The sequence below is a fragment of the Lemur catta genome, chromosome 15, assembly GCF_020740605.2.
Source record: "Lemur catta isolate mLemCat1 chromosome 15, mLemCat1.pri, whole genome shotgun sequence".
In the NCBI taxonomy this organism is placed as follows: Eukaryota; Metazoa; Chordata; class Mammalia; order Primates; family Lemuridae; genus Lemur; species Lemur catta.
This window is the reverse complement of record NC_059142.1, coordinates 5667087-5681963: the sequence shown is the minus strand read 5'-3', so window position 1 is coordinate 5681963 and position 14877 is coordinate 5667087.

Here is a 14877-nt window from a genome sequence, read left to right as displayed (position 1 = left end):
TGCTGGGCACCTGGCACCTTCCTGGGCACTGAGGAATCAACAGAGACAATGTGGTCCCTGCTGTCATAGAGCTGGCATCCTGGTGGGAAGAGACAGACAGCAAACAAATGCTTAGATACATAAAGAAGATAATTTTAGAGAGCAGTAAGTGCTAGGAAGAAAATTAGCAGGGGAAGTGATGGATAGGGCTACTTAGGTGGGGGTGAGAGAAGGAGGCCTATTTGTGCAAAGATCCGAATAGCAGGAAGGAACTGCCATGGACAGAGGCTGGGGAAGAGCATTCTTCTTTTTCATTTATTTTTTTAGAGATGGGTTCTCAGTATGTTGCCCAGGCTGGACTCAAACTCCTGGCCTCAAGTGATCCTCACACCTCAGCCTTCTGAGTAGCTGGGACTGTAGTTATATAGGTACATGCCATCACACCTGGCTGGGAAGAGCATTCGTGGTGGAGGGAATGGCAAGTGCAAAGGTCCTGAGGCAGGAGAGAACTTGGTAAGTGGAATTGTGAGGAGGCCATAAGCAAGGAGACAAATAGTGGGCAGATTGAAGTCAGAGCCACAATGGAAGGCTAGAGCCTGCAGGGCTGCAGAGGGCCTGGTGAGGAATTTGGTTGCAATTCTAGTGCTCTGGGCAGAAAGGCATTGGCAGGTTTTAAGCAGAGGAGTGTTGAATGAATGAGTGAGTGAATGAACACATTAACTTACAGACTCCTGAGCAATTGCTGCTCCAAGGCTTCTGTTCAGCCCAGCTCAGGTGGGAGCCCATTGCCATCTGCTTGGGAAGCCTCCAATCCCACCCAGCCTCTGGGCTCTGTGGGCAGGACCCCATCCACAGCGCCATGAAAGCCTGCTTCATTTGCTTTTGGGGTGAGAGTGGGGTGGTCAAGGTGTCAGAGCTCCCAGGTGACCTGGGACAAGTGAATCCCCTCTCTCAAACCTCAGTTTTCTCATCTGTAAAATAAGGTATTATGATAGATATGGTGCCCTTATTCTGTCAGGCACTATACCCCTTTTTGTCCAGTGTCTTATTTGACCCTGGCAGCCCCCCTGTGAGGTAGGCTCATCACATTTTGTGGATGAGGAAACTGAGGCACAGAGTGGTAATGTCACCTGTCCAGATTCTCAGATTACAGTGACAGAACCAAGACCAGCACCCATAGCCCTTCCGCCAGGCTCGGCCACCAGTCTCCCTGAGCAGTGCAAGGGGCAAGGCAGAGCTGGACCACAACGTGGACTGCAGTGTGGACTGCGTTGTTTTAAGCACATAGGTTCTGAGGGAGACAGACTTGGTTCCTAAATCTGTCTCCCCTCTGCCCAGCTGGATGGCTTTGGACAAACCCCTTATCTTATTCTCAGTTTCCTCACCTGCAGAATGGGTATAATAGTGTGCCTACCTCATGAGGTTGCTGAGACGATTACCTGGGGTAATGTGTGTAAAGCATTTACCCAGAGCCTGGCATGCGGGAGCTGCTGTTACTACTCCAGGTGAGAAGCTAGACAAATGGGAACGGGCCCTTTCATCCATCCAGGGCCCCCTAGACCCCACCCAGCTGGTCTCCTGCCCTCCCTGCCTTGCCGTAACCTGCTTTCGGGGAGAGCCTAAGGGCGGGCCGGCTCTAGGAACCCCAGTGGGGGCAAGATGAGGAGGCCTCCTTGGGGGACTTCTCCTTCCCACACAGGGTCCCAGAGACTAGCCCCTCCACTCAGAGAGGGAGGGAAGCCAACTGGAACCCCAAGTCCACCAGAGCCCATTTTCTGGCCTTGGAATTGGTATTTTTTGTGTTTTGTTTCTTTTAAGTACATTGGTATCAAATTTACATGACTGGACACATTAGGCACCATGCTCAGTGCTGGGAGTAGAGGTTCACGGGCCTCTTTGGGGACCACGGCTCAGGCACTGTTTCAGGAGTCACTTTTGTTCGAGAAATTAGCCTTCCTGGATGGCAGCAAAGGCTGAGAGGAGGTGGCATTTGAGCCAGGCCTTGAAGGACGGGCAAGAAGGGAGCCCAGGCTGAGAAAAGGGTGGCTGTCTCAGAAAGTGAGAGGGGAAGGGACGTGCGTGCAAACGGAGAGAGCTCCAGTGAGGTCAAAGTAACTGCCATGTTTGAGCACCTACTGTGTGCTAGTTACCTTCCATGGGTATTAGATTCCTAGGGACGCTGTAACAAATCACCACAAATTTAGTGGCTTCAAACGACACATACTTACTCTCTACAGTTCCAGAGGTTAGGAGTTCATGGGGCTACAACCAAGTTGTCGGCAGGGCTGGTGCCTTCTGGAGGCTCTAGGGGAGATTCTATTCCTGGCCTTTTCTGGCTTCAGAGGCTCCTGGCTTATGACCACTTGGTGACCTCCAGAAGCTGGCAGAGGCAAGAAAACAAATGATTGCTTCCATCACAGTTCCCACTTGGCCCTCCGGCCTCCTGTCATAGGACCCTTGTGAGTGCATTCTGGATAGCCCGGGATAATCTCCCATCTCAAGAAGACCCTTAATTTAATCACATCTGCAAAGATCTTTTTTTTTTTTTTTTTTTTGAGATGAAATCTCGTTCTGTCACCTGAGTTAGAGTGCCGTGACATCAGCCTAGCTCACAGCAACCTCAAACTCCTGGGCTCAAGGGATCCTCCTGCCTCAGCCTCCTGAGTAGCTGGGATAACAGGCACATGCCGCCACGCCCAGCTAATTTTTCTATTTTTAGTAGAGACATGGTCTCATGCTTGCTCAGGCTGATCCTCCCACCTCAGCCTCCCAGAGTGCTAGGATTACAGGCAGAAGCCACCGCACCCGGCGGGGCCCCCCCCTCCCTTTTTTCACATAAGGAACATTCACAGGTTACAGGGATTGGGTTAGGACTGGGTTTTTTTTGTGAGCCATTCTTCAACCTGCCACACCATACTTTCTGTGAATGCTCCCTCATCACAACTCATTTTACAGATAAAAAAACAGAGACTCAGAGAGGTAAAGTCATTCATTCAAAGTCACACAGCAGGTGAGTTTGTTCACCCATTTCATGCTTATTTGTGGAGTGCCCATTGTGGGTCAGACACTGGGTTAGACTCTGGGTTGCGATGTGAAAGTTACTTGTGAAAAGCACTGTGGTGCACAAGCACACAGGGTAATGACCTGGTCCTGCCAAGGAATTCAAGGAAGGCTTCTTGGAGGAGGTGATCTGTGAGCTGAGCTCTCAAAAGAGATTTTCCTCTGCCTGCTTTAGCCAGGGGAGGCTTCTGAGCAAAAGAGTGCCGTGTCAGAGCAGGGCAGCCATGGGCCTAACCATTCAAGACTGCTCTGAATGACGCTGGCTGAGAGGGCACAGGCTTCTTGGAGGAGAACCGGGAACTGATCAGGGTTTGCCGTCAGCAGAGCCAACCCCAGCAGACTTCTGCTGGTGAGAACGCACTTGTTGTCCTTAGTCGGATGCAGGTAGGAGGGTGAGGAGGGGCGAGGAGGACAACAGGAGTGCACAAAAGCAGTAAAGACAGGTGCAAGGGACTCAAACTTGCAGCATCCAGGCTACTGAGTTTGTGTGGATTGGAGAGCGGAGCAAAAAGTCTAAAGACTTTGGAGTTAAAATACCTTTAAGGAATCTAAGCTCTTGGGGGCCCTACCTGTACCTATTGTTATATAACCACATTTAAATCACCTGGCTGACCCCCAAAGGCCTTTGAGTTTGAGATACCTTCCTTTGATTGGTCAGGGGCCATAAGACTCCACATCCCAGTGGCCTTGAACTTCCTCTCTCTTTTCTCACAGGTCAGAAGTAGATAATGTTTCCTGGCTCCAGGACAGAAAGGCCCCTCGGGCTGGAAGATGGGGAAAGGGAGGGGAGCTATCTCAGGACAGGATCCTGCATCCTGCCAGGGCCCAGGCTTATCCTTGGCCCACTCAACAGAATGCAAAGGGCGCTCCCTGCGGCCAGGTATTTCGCCAAGCAGCTACCTTATTAGGTAGACATCTCCATTTCAGTGGCCCCCTTGTTTAGACGAGGAAACAGACTCAAGGAGGTGAAGTAACTTGCCGAGATCAGCACTCATACCTGGGCAGGGAGCCTGAGCTCCTACCCACACCGCCCTCCTGCCTACTCTGGGACAAAAGCTCCCAGACGGAGTCTCCGGGCCATTCTTATACAACCCTGGCAGAGTGTGGATGTGCAGCAGGACTCCCACTAGCAAGCACGTAGCTAGCATTTATTTGGCACCTGCTATGTGCGTTTCAGTCTTTCTATCTCCATTTTGCAGAAGAGAACATAGAGGCCCAGGGAAACGCTCCCAGAATTGGTTGTCTTGGTGTGCAGAGCTGTCGGCCTGGCTCTCTGCCCACTCAGTAACGGAGAATGAGAGAGGAAGTCAGAGGGGAACTCCTTCCCCAGCTCTGCCACCTGCCGACAGCATGGCCTCGGACACGTCCCTGCTTTCTCAGAGCCTCTGCTTTCTAACGGGGAACGTAGCAAAACCTACCTCTTGGGCTTGTTGTGAGGACTTAGAAACATTTCACCACTGTAGAGCTCTGCACCACCAACCACTGCTGCTCCCACTCCACCCCCACCCAAATCAGCCTCAGCCACCCCTCCAGGGAAGACCAATGTGAATGTGAACAGAACCATTTCTTGCAGAGGTCTTGAGAGTGCTCAGAGCCCCGGGCAGGAAGACTGCACCAGGGAAAAAGGATGTGGAGGCCCAGTTAGGGGAGCAGCAATGGGGGAGCAGAGAGGAGAGAACTTTGGGCTTCCTGAAAGGCATCTGATCTCCAGCAGAGAAAAGAGAGTGAGGAGGTGAGAGCCCTGCTTAGCTCCAGACGAGTTCGATCACTGTAGGGTGAGTGGGAATTCTGTCCAGTTCCAGGGATGCCCTGCAAGGAGTCCCAGACCAACTGTCCCTGGGCCAGACAGACATCACTAGGGTCCTCCATTCATTCATTCATTCATTCATTCATTCATTCTATTCATTCATTCAATACACATTTATTGAGCCAAACCTTGTTCTAGATTCCATCTCCAGGAATGAGGTGATGTGGGTCCCACCACCCAGCACCCACTGTCTGACACATGAGACAAACATTGGAGACATTCTGGAGGGGGGCTCACTATCCCAAGTAAAGTGCCACTCTTACCACAAGTCCTCTTGCACTAGGAACCAACATTTCTTAGTAGTTGGAGAAAAAACATTTAATTGGAATTTTGTTTTAAAAAATGAACTTAAAGCTATGAAAATACATACATCTTATCTTCTGCACAACAAAATTTATGTTGATGTGCTAATTCTTAGATCAGTGTGCTAATACTTAGTGCTATGGTTCCAATGTCCCCTCCCCAACTGATGTTGAAATTTAATTGCTATTTTGACAGTATTAAGAGGTGGGATGGTTAAGAGGTGATTGGGTCAGGAGGGCAGTTGGATTAACAAAAGAGTGGATTTGTCATAAAAGTGAGTTCTGCTCCCTTGAGCTCTCTTCCCCTTTGGCCTCCATGGTGGGATGACGCAGCACAAAGGCCCTCACCAGATGCAGGTGCCACACTCTTGGACTTCCCATCCTCCAGAACCATAAGCCAAACAAACTTCTATTGTTTGTAAATTACCCAGTCTGTGGTATTCTGTTATAGCAGCAAAAACAGACTAAGACAACAGGAGTGCAAAAAGTTAATTTGAGTAGCCATAGTTTTTCCCACAAAATTGCCCCGTGGTCCTTACTGGGTCCTTTTTGGGTCCTAACTATTCGAAGGCTTCATTTACCACAGCCCCCTGAGTTCTTTGGGCCACTCTGACTTCTATGACATCCAGATCATTTTCTTCCAAAGCACTAAGTCATCTTTCTGCAAATTGTTTAGGCAGGGCTGACCCAGCCAGACAGAGCCTTGATTTGTCAGCCACTGCGTGTGAGACCCCAAGAGCTCTCCAACATCACTCTCATCAACTTCAGGACATTCTACAACTTTGGTCATTCTTGTAGGTTTCCTGTGCCATCAGCTTGCATGAGCAAACCTGAGACGGAAGAGATGCTGATGGGAGGGGTGGGGAGAGATGCTGGTGCTAGGTAGGGTGAGATGTTGGAGGAGGGACTAAGTTTGTAAGTGGCCAGCACAGTAGTAAATATTAATATGTTCCTGTTTTAACAACATTTGCTTCCAACTCAGATAACTAATGCTCAGCTACCAGGAACTCCACTTGTTGGGACCAGCCCCATCAGCCCAAGACCTCTTACAACTTGGAGTTCCATTAGGGAGGATAAAATTCCACCTTGTTTAAATCATTATAATTGTGGAGCTCTGTTAAAGAACCTTTGTCCTACCTTTTGGTGGTCATTTTCCTGTGGGGAACATTCTCTCCCACTTTCAGCCTATGTTGTTCAGGCTGGGCTGACCCTACCTCTGGGATGCAGAGATTGTCATATGACTCAGTTTTGACCAAAGTGCCCCATTTGCCTGGCCACAGCAATTGGCTCAGGCATGGTCACATGACCCACAGGCTCTGAGAGTTTTGCTGGAAGCATTGAGCTTTGCTGCAACCTCCGGGGTTGTTAGGCTGGTTGGCTGAGTCTGAGAATAAAGGCAATATGGTGGAAAGAGGTGTGAAGAGATACAGAGACACACTATGGGTACCTGCATTCAGCTGTGCCTAAAGCTCAGAAACCTCCGGACTTTAAGTTACTTGAGCCAATACATTCACCTTTCTGCGTAAACCAGTTTGAGTTGGTTTTCTGTTACTTGCCTCAAAGAGAACTGAGACTGTTTACCTGGAGAAAAAAAGCTGGAATGGGGAGCGCAGGGGCGTTCAAGGATCCGAAGGACTGCCCCGGTCTTGTGTGAACCACGCAGACTGCGTGGTTCCAGTGGGTGGAGGGACTGGAGCAGGCTTTCAGCTCTTTATGAGGAAGAAATTTCCCACAGTTAGAGCTGTTCAAAGAGGGCCATGGGCTACCTCGAGAGAGAGAGTAAGCTTCCCAGCTCGGGGGGTATGCAAACAGAGGCAAGATGTGATGAAGGCGTCTCAAGCTGACCTGGACAGAGATCGTGTAGTGAGTGAATATGACTTGGTACCTCAGGCCAGCTTTAGTGTCGAGCTGGGGCATGCCAGTCACTCCCAATATTTAATTGTAAAATATTTTAAATGTTCAAGAAGGTACAAAAAATGATTCAGTGATCACCCCTGAATCCACCACTGTCAGCTCAAGAAATAAAACCTCACCAGTGCAGCCGAGCTCCTGACCACCGGCCCCCTTCCACCGTCCCGCTCTGGTCTTTAAGCTTTTACCACACACACACGGTCCACGTACTTCAGAGGTCTCTTTTAAATAGCGGGGTCAGAATTGCCATACTTTCAGGCCCTACGGATTTTTTGTTATTACCAGTGGTGAAAATAAAAGTGCCTAGCTACTAATAAAACATGTATTTTCTTTCTTTTTTTTTAATAATAGAAAAGTATGACAAGAGCAGTCCCCAAACAGTTTTCCATCTGTCTATATAAAGTGATTTCATCACCTCCCCTCCCTACCTGGACACCCAGCCTCCTCCACCTCCCGGTTCCCAGTGGCTGGACTCAGATAATCAGAATTCCAGGGCTAGGGATTGAGACTGAGATAAGGCATATCAAACACTTTACACATTCCCTGGCATATAGTAAGTGCTAATTTTAGCACTAGTTGTCATTGTCATCTGGGGAATTGCTCCCCTACCCCCTAGTCCAGGTTGTCACAAAATCCGGGTGCTTTTGCTCTTTGCTCCTCCCCTGACCACAGCCTCTGGAACTTGTCTTCTTGCCTTGGGTCTCAACCCCTCATCCACCCTCCTCACAGCGGCCCAAGCAGTTGTTCTCTTGCAGTGTATGGCTGGCTCCCTGGCTTGCCCCTACCCCCTGCCACCCCCAAGGCTGGCCTGGCCCATACACATCCTTCCTTGCTCCATCCCTGCAGTATGACCTGCAGGTCCCTCAATTGCCTCTAATCTTACTCCTTTGAGCATCCTCACATGCTCTTCCCTCTGCTTAAGATGCTCTTCCCCCCTTGCTCTGTCTGGCTGCTCCCTCCACACTCTTCCAGGCTCAGCTGAAGAGTGGGCTCCTCCAGCATGCCCTCCCAGGCCTCCTTGGGTCAAATCCCACAGCAGTACCCCCCAGACACAGTTTACAATCCTGCAACAGTCTCTGGAAGCATTATCCTTTATGAGTATCTCTTGCTCCAAGTGGTGAATTTCTTGAGGGCTCTGCAAATACTTTTGGTATAACAATTTAAAAAATTTTTTTAAAAGACGAGAGTCTTGCTCTGTCTCCCAGATTACAGTGCAATGGCACCATCACAGTTCACTGCAGCCTCGAACTCCTAGGCTCAAGTGATCCTCTGGGACTACAGGCGTGTGCCACCATGCCTGGATAATTAAAAAAAAATTTTTTTGTAGAGACAAGGTCTCCCTATGTTGCCCAGGCTGGTCTCAAACTCTTGGCCTCAAGTGATCCTCCTGCCTTGGCCTCCCAAAGTGCTGTGATTATAGGTGTGAGCCACCACACCTGGCCTTGCTAAACAAGTAAAAAAAAATAGTACCACTTACTTTTCTAAGTTCTTTGCTCTTTCCAACTCATTCAAGCTTCACAGGAGCCCAGCGAGGGAGGTCCCACACCAGCCCCAGTTTACAGACAAGGTGAGGCAGGGTCTATAAATTTCCTGTGGCTGCTGTAACAAATTACCATGAAGTTAGTGGCCTGAAACAGCGCACATCTATTCTCTTACAGTTCTGGAGGCCAGAAGCTCAAAGTCAAGGTGTGGGCAGTGCTAGTTCTTTCTGGAGGCTCTGGGGAATCCCTGTTTCTGCCTTTCTCAGGCCCCAGTGGACACCTGCCTCCCTTGGCTTGTGGCCCCCTCCCCACATCGCCGAAACCTCCGCTTCCATCAGCACATCTTCCCCTCTCTGTGACAGATCTCTCCCTGCCTCCTCATAGATAAGGACACTTGTGATTACTCTTAGGGCCCACCCAGATATCCAGGATCATCTCCCACCTCAAGATCCTTAGTCTAATCACATCTGTAAAGACCCTTTTGGCAGGGGGGAACATCCTCAGGTTTTGGGGCTGAGGGTGTGGAGTCTTGAGAGGCCATCATTCAGCTGGCCCAGTGGAAGACAGTGGCAGAGCTGAGGCTTGGACCCAGGAGGCCTGGCTCCAGATCTTACTGCCATAGCACTTCGTGTCCAGGAGGTTCTCTGGCTGCCTGACCGTGGGCAAGACATTCCAGGCAGAAGGAAGAGATCAGCCCTAGCCGCTGGCAGGAAGGCACGGTTAGCATGGGAGGAAAGTTTGGCCTCTGCCGAAGTATGGTGCAACAAATGTAGCCTTGTGCTGGAGAGTGGGGCACAGATTACCTAGACCCCGATGGGGCATCGCTGTCCTCAGCCTGCACGTTGGAAGTCACGGCCATGAAGCTTCCATGGAGGTTGAGGATGCACCTGTTCCTCCCACCTCCTCCCGGCCCCTGCACCCTGGCAGAGAACAGAGGAGGGGAGGCTGACAGATCAGCAGAGGCTGGTGACGGTTCTTCCGGTGAATGTAGTGTTCAGAATGTGCCAGGCAGTGTGACAAACTGTGTCTGTCTCTTATTTAATCTTTACAGCCACAATCCCTCACATACCCACTTAATGGATGCACAAATTAAGGCTTATCAACAATAGCTAGTATTTCTTGCTCATCAGCCACAGGTCAAGCCCTGTGCTCTGTATGCTACAGATTCATGCTCACCTAATGTCCACATCTCACATGGCCCTCTAAGGTGGGTACTGTCACCCATCTGATTGTGCAGAGGGAGAAACTGAGCTTAATAATGCAGGTGAGTAGTTACAGATCACTGAGGAGGGTGCGAGGAGGCCGGATTGGGCGGGGGAGGGGCGGTGTGGCATGGAAGTGGGAGGCTGGCAGGCTGATGGGGTTTGGGTGGTGGGGGGAGCCCCCGGGCCACGCCCTCTCAGCCACGAAGCAGCCAGGGGGCATAGGGCTCCGTCCCCCGCCCCTCCCCGGCAGCAGGGGGACAGTGTGCTGATCCCAGGCTGTGGGATGGGGGTGAGGCAGGAGTAGGGGGGGGCAGGCAGGGAATCAGTGAGGTCCAGGAGGGTCACCATAGTAACAGGAGCGGCTCTGCTCTGAGGCCTGAGCCTGAGCCGCCACGGGGAAGGAGATAAAAGGTTTTCTATCGATCTCTGTTGGGAAAGTCATCGGTGATAAGCTGGGCTGGAGGGCCTGGCTGGTGGGAGTGTGCCCGGCGGCTGCACGCGCATGCGCTCGCGGGTGCCCAGGGAGCCCTGGCTGGCTGGGGTCAGACTGTTTGCGAGGTGACCATCAAGCCAGGGTGGGGCTGGGTAGGGAGCCGTGTCTGTCCGCTTCTGCTTTAACCGGGGCAGCTGGCTAGCTAGGCCTCCTGCCTCAGTCCCCCCTTCTGTTCAGTGGGACCGCTGCGCGCAGCCGCTTTCCGCGGGCGGCAATGGGTCAGGAATGCCGAGGCGAGGTGCACGGGTCCGGCTGGCGCACATCGGAGGCTGTGCGTGGTCTCAGCTGTCTGCTCGCCGAGGTTCGGCCAAAGGAAGCTTGTCTTTTCTCTTCAGAAGCCCGGCTGGCCGTCTGGGGCATCAACAGCTGCAGCTGGGGAAGGGCTGGCAGCCTTGGGTGGGGACAAGTACTCCAGCTGCCCAAGCAACCAGGGCCAGGTCAGTCCAGGGCCCCACTGGGCCAAGGACAGCTTCAGCTCAGGGCCCCTGGGCATGTGTGGCTGAGCGCGTGCCCTGCCAGGCCTTGCAGTCCTGTGTGTATAGGCATGCACAGGTCACCTGCCCCACCTGTCCCTGCCTGTGTCCACCTGTGTCTGAGTCTATGTCTTGGTGCATTCCTTCACTCCGCAGGTGTGAGCGCCTCTGATGCACCAGGCGCTGGGCTGGGCGGGGTGCAACAATGCCCAAAGCAGGCAAAAATCTGAGTCCTCATGGAGCCAACATTCTAGTGGGTGTCAGGGGCAGGGGAGAGAATAGATAAGTAAATGTACAGGCTCTGGATGATGACAAGTGTTCTGGGGAAGTGGAGGAGGGGTGAGAGGGGGGAAGCAGCCTGTTACTAGTTACACGAAAGAAGATGGTCTTTGAGCAGAGACCCAAAGGAGGTGAGGGGTGGACTTGCGCGGAAGAGCATGGCTGGCAGAGGCGCAGCAAGTGCAAAAGTCCTGAGGCAGGAGTGCGCCAGGAGAAGCGAGGAGCCTGTGGGGCTGCAGAGGGGTATGTGGGGCTGAGGGGAGGAGACAGGGACAGAGAGGGGCAGGAAAGGCTGGGACATCTGACTCTCACTTTGAGAGAGGGACATGCCACACAGTGTCCTCACAGTGTGCCCTGCCTGCTGCGAGGGGCCAGGGCAGGAGTGGGGAGGCCGGCAAGGCAGCTGCTGCACTGGTTCAGGCATCAGGGGGCCTGGCCCGGGTGTCAGGGTGGGGGCTGTGGGATTGTGTGAAAAGATTCCAATTCCAAATATGTTTTGAAGATAGAATTGATAGGAATTTCCAATGTGGGGGGAGAAGGTGAGGAGCCCAGGACACTCCAGAGTTTTTGGCTTGAGCACCTGGTGCATTTGGGGCAGCGTGCTCGTGGCTCTGTGCGGGCATCTGTTGTTCGGGGTCCAGGTGTATGGAAGGCGGGGTGTGGGGATCTGTCTGCACACGTGGGTGCAGGCGTGTGCACCTCTGCGTGTGCCCTCAGAGTGCCCGGCCGGGGCTGGGGGCAGCTGGGGGGAGGCTCACCCTGTTCCCGGTGGTTCATGCTGGAGGTGAGAACAGCCCCCTGCTGAGCTTGCTCCTCGGGGATCCCATACTGGGCTCTTCCTGCTGTCCTGGGTCCCTGGAATGAGGGTGCTCTCAGCCAAGCCAAATCCCTGCCTCTTTCTCTCTGCTGCCCAGGGGGTCTGAGCCAAGCAGACAAAAGGGAGAGGAAACAAAGGGAGGAGGGGCTGTGGCAGGCCTTGGAGTGAGCACAGGCACCTTAGAGATGGCCTCTCCCCAGAGGACCACCTGTTGTCGGGGATGGGTGTTGCTGAAGTCTGTCCTGGGCCCCTGAGAGGAGGAACCTGCCCACTAGCGTGGACACTGACTCCCGCCCGCAGGTCACCTTCCTGACGCCAAGAAGAGTCACATCGGTCCATGTAGTTCTCAGAATTCATCTGCCCTGTTTCTCCACTTCCCCACATCCTGTCCCTCCTCCAAGACCAGCTGTTATTCTGGCTCCAGGGACCCTCTCGAGACACCAAGAAGGTGGATGCTGGAGTCAGCTGGGACCACACTTCTGTCACCTGTTGCTGTGTGACCTTGGGCAAGTCACTTCACCTCTCTGAGCAGACATGTCCTCCCTCTGTAACTTGGAGCTGATAATACCTGCTCTGTGAGGCTGTTCAGAGGTAAGCTGCATGGTGCGCTTAGCTGTTACCTCTGTGAGCCTCAGTTTCCTAATCTGTCAAGAAGGGCTGCGGGAAGATGAAGTGAGATGCTGTCTGAGGAGGCCCTGTTTGGCACTGGGCCACGGTGCACCTCCCCTTCATTCATTCCTTCCTCCTCCTGGAAGCTGCCCGTGTCTCCATGCTCCTCTGAGAGCCCCAGCATTCTGGGGAGCTCTCATCAGGCCGTGACAACGGGGTCATGACACCCATGGTGTCGGTGCTGAGGGTGTCTCTGGGGTCTGTCGCTGTGCACGGCCCTGCAGCCAGAGCCAACTTTGGGAGCTGGCCACAGAGGGTCTGGGGCTCCTGCTCAGACTGCTTACAGCTCACCATGGGAGGTAAAAAATGGCCCCCAAAGATTGCTATGTCTTAATCCCCGGAAACTGTGAGTGTCCGCTTTGCAATAAAAAAAGGGTTTTTGCAAAGTTAAGGATCTTGAGATGAAGAGATTGTCCTAGGTTATCTGGAGGCTCCCAGGAGCCATCCCAAGTGTCCTTGTAAGACAGAGGCAGAGATGATGTGACACACACGGAGGAGGAGATGGTGCGGCCGCCCAAGCAGGGACCGGAGTGACGCAGCCATGGCAGGGAATACCAGGGCGGCCACCGGAGTTTCTCCCTGGAGCCTCCGGAGGCAGCGCAGCCCTGCGGCACCTTGATTTAGGCCCAGTGATACTGACTTTGGACTTCTGGTCTCCAGAACTTTGAGAAAATTAATTTGTGCGTTTCAAGACACCAAATGTGTGGTGATTTGTTCCAGCAGCCGCAGGAAACTAACCCACTTGCATTTTAGGATTTCTTGGCTACTGCCCGGGCCCTTCCCTGCCCACTGCTCACCCGAGCTGGGAGGTGAGTTGGTGGGTGCGTAGGTGGTCATTCGCTCCTGCAGGCCAGCAGGGGCCCACGGCACGGCGTGTGGCAGGGCAGGGAGAACAACACGCTGGTGTTCTGGGAGCAGCTGGACACTCAGCACAGGCTGGGAATGTGGGAGGAATGAGCCCACACACACCTGGGGTGTGCATGTACGCCTGGTGGGTTGTGGCTGCATGCATACAGAGGTGGGGAGCAGGTATGTGTGTACCTGGTGTAGACCCAGCAGGGAACCGAGGTGTGCCAGAAATAGCCAGTTTCCTTATTTCCTTTAAATGATCTTATGTCCTATTGTAAGCCCCCATCCTGCTGGCTGGTGGGAAGTTGGATCTCAGCCATTATTGGGTCCCTCTTTCTTCTCCAGAGCGATGCAAAGTTCCTGGGGCCACTCTGAGTCTAGCCAGCACCTCTGGCAGGGCTGTGGGGCAGGACAGTTTGTGGGAGGGTGACTGCCTTTTTCTGGCTGGGGGAACGACCATCAAAACTCCCGTGGAGAGGAAATGCAAGGGGCCAGGCTTCCTGCATGGAACTGGAGTGTGGGGTAGAGGGTGGTGGGTAAGAAATAGAGCAAAACCGAAATTAAATCTGGTGTTCATCTAGAACCCTAGAGCTTTGCCACTCAATATGGTTGTCATTAGCCACGTGTGGCTATTTACATTTCAAATGATTAAAAAGAAATAAAATTTAAAAATTTAATGACACTAGCTACATTTCAAGTGTTCAATAGCCACACGTGGCCACCGTGTGGGAATTCACAGAAAGTTAAGCATGTCCTACCACTGACATGAGTACTACACTTCTGAATGGAGTAATCTGCCCATTTACAGAGGGGGGACGCAAGGACAGGCACAGAAGGCGACTTACCCAGGGCCACTCGTAGCAGCTGGGACCTCTGAGCTCCACAGGCTGTGGCGCTCCGGGAGCAGGTGCCCGTCTATGCCAGCTGAGCGAACGCACCTGTGCCGTCCTGTGCGTCCCTGGGGGAAGCTGGCTTTGGAAGGATAGTCCTGCCCTCGTTCAGAGGTGGAGCCTCCTGGGCTCAGCTTGTCAAAGGGCCGTGTGGCTCCAACCCTACCTCGGGTGCCATTCTTCACCTCTTTGTGATTCAGTTTCCCCCTCCGTGAGATGGATATTGTGACAGCATCACAGGGCTGCCGTGGGATTTCTATGAGTTTATACTCGTGAACCGCTCAGGACCCAGCCTGGTGCACGGCCTGGTGCTGACTCGATCATGTGACACTTCAGAGATGATGGTGTCCGGCGCAGAGGCACGAGCACGATGCTGCCTCAGAGCAGCTCCCGATGCCTGACATCCTCTCCCAGAGGTCAAGGTCGGGATTCACTTAGATTTAGACACCCAACCTTATCCGTGCTTACAGCGTTCGCCTGACAGATGTTTACCGAGCTTGCTTTTGCGGGGGCTAAGCTGGTACGGTGTAAGCCTGGAGCTGTGAGGGCTGCTCCGGGGCAGGGAAAGCTGATCTGAGAATAAAGCAAACCCGAGCAAAGGGAAGCCCATGACATCTGAGAGCTGCATCCAGCTGCTCCTGGAGCTATCACTTTCCAGTTCT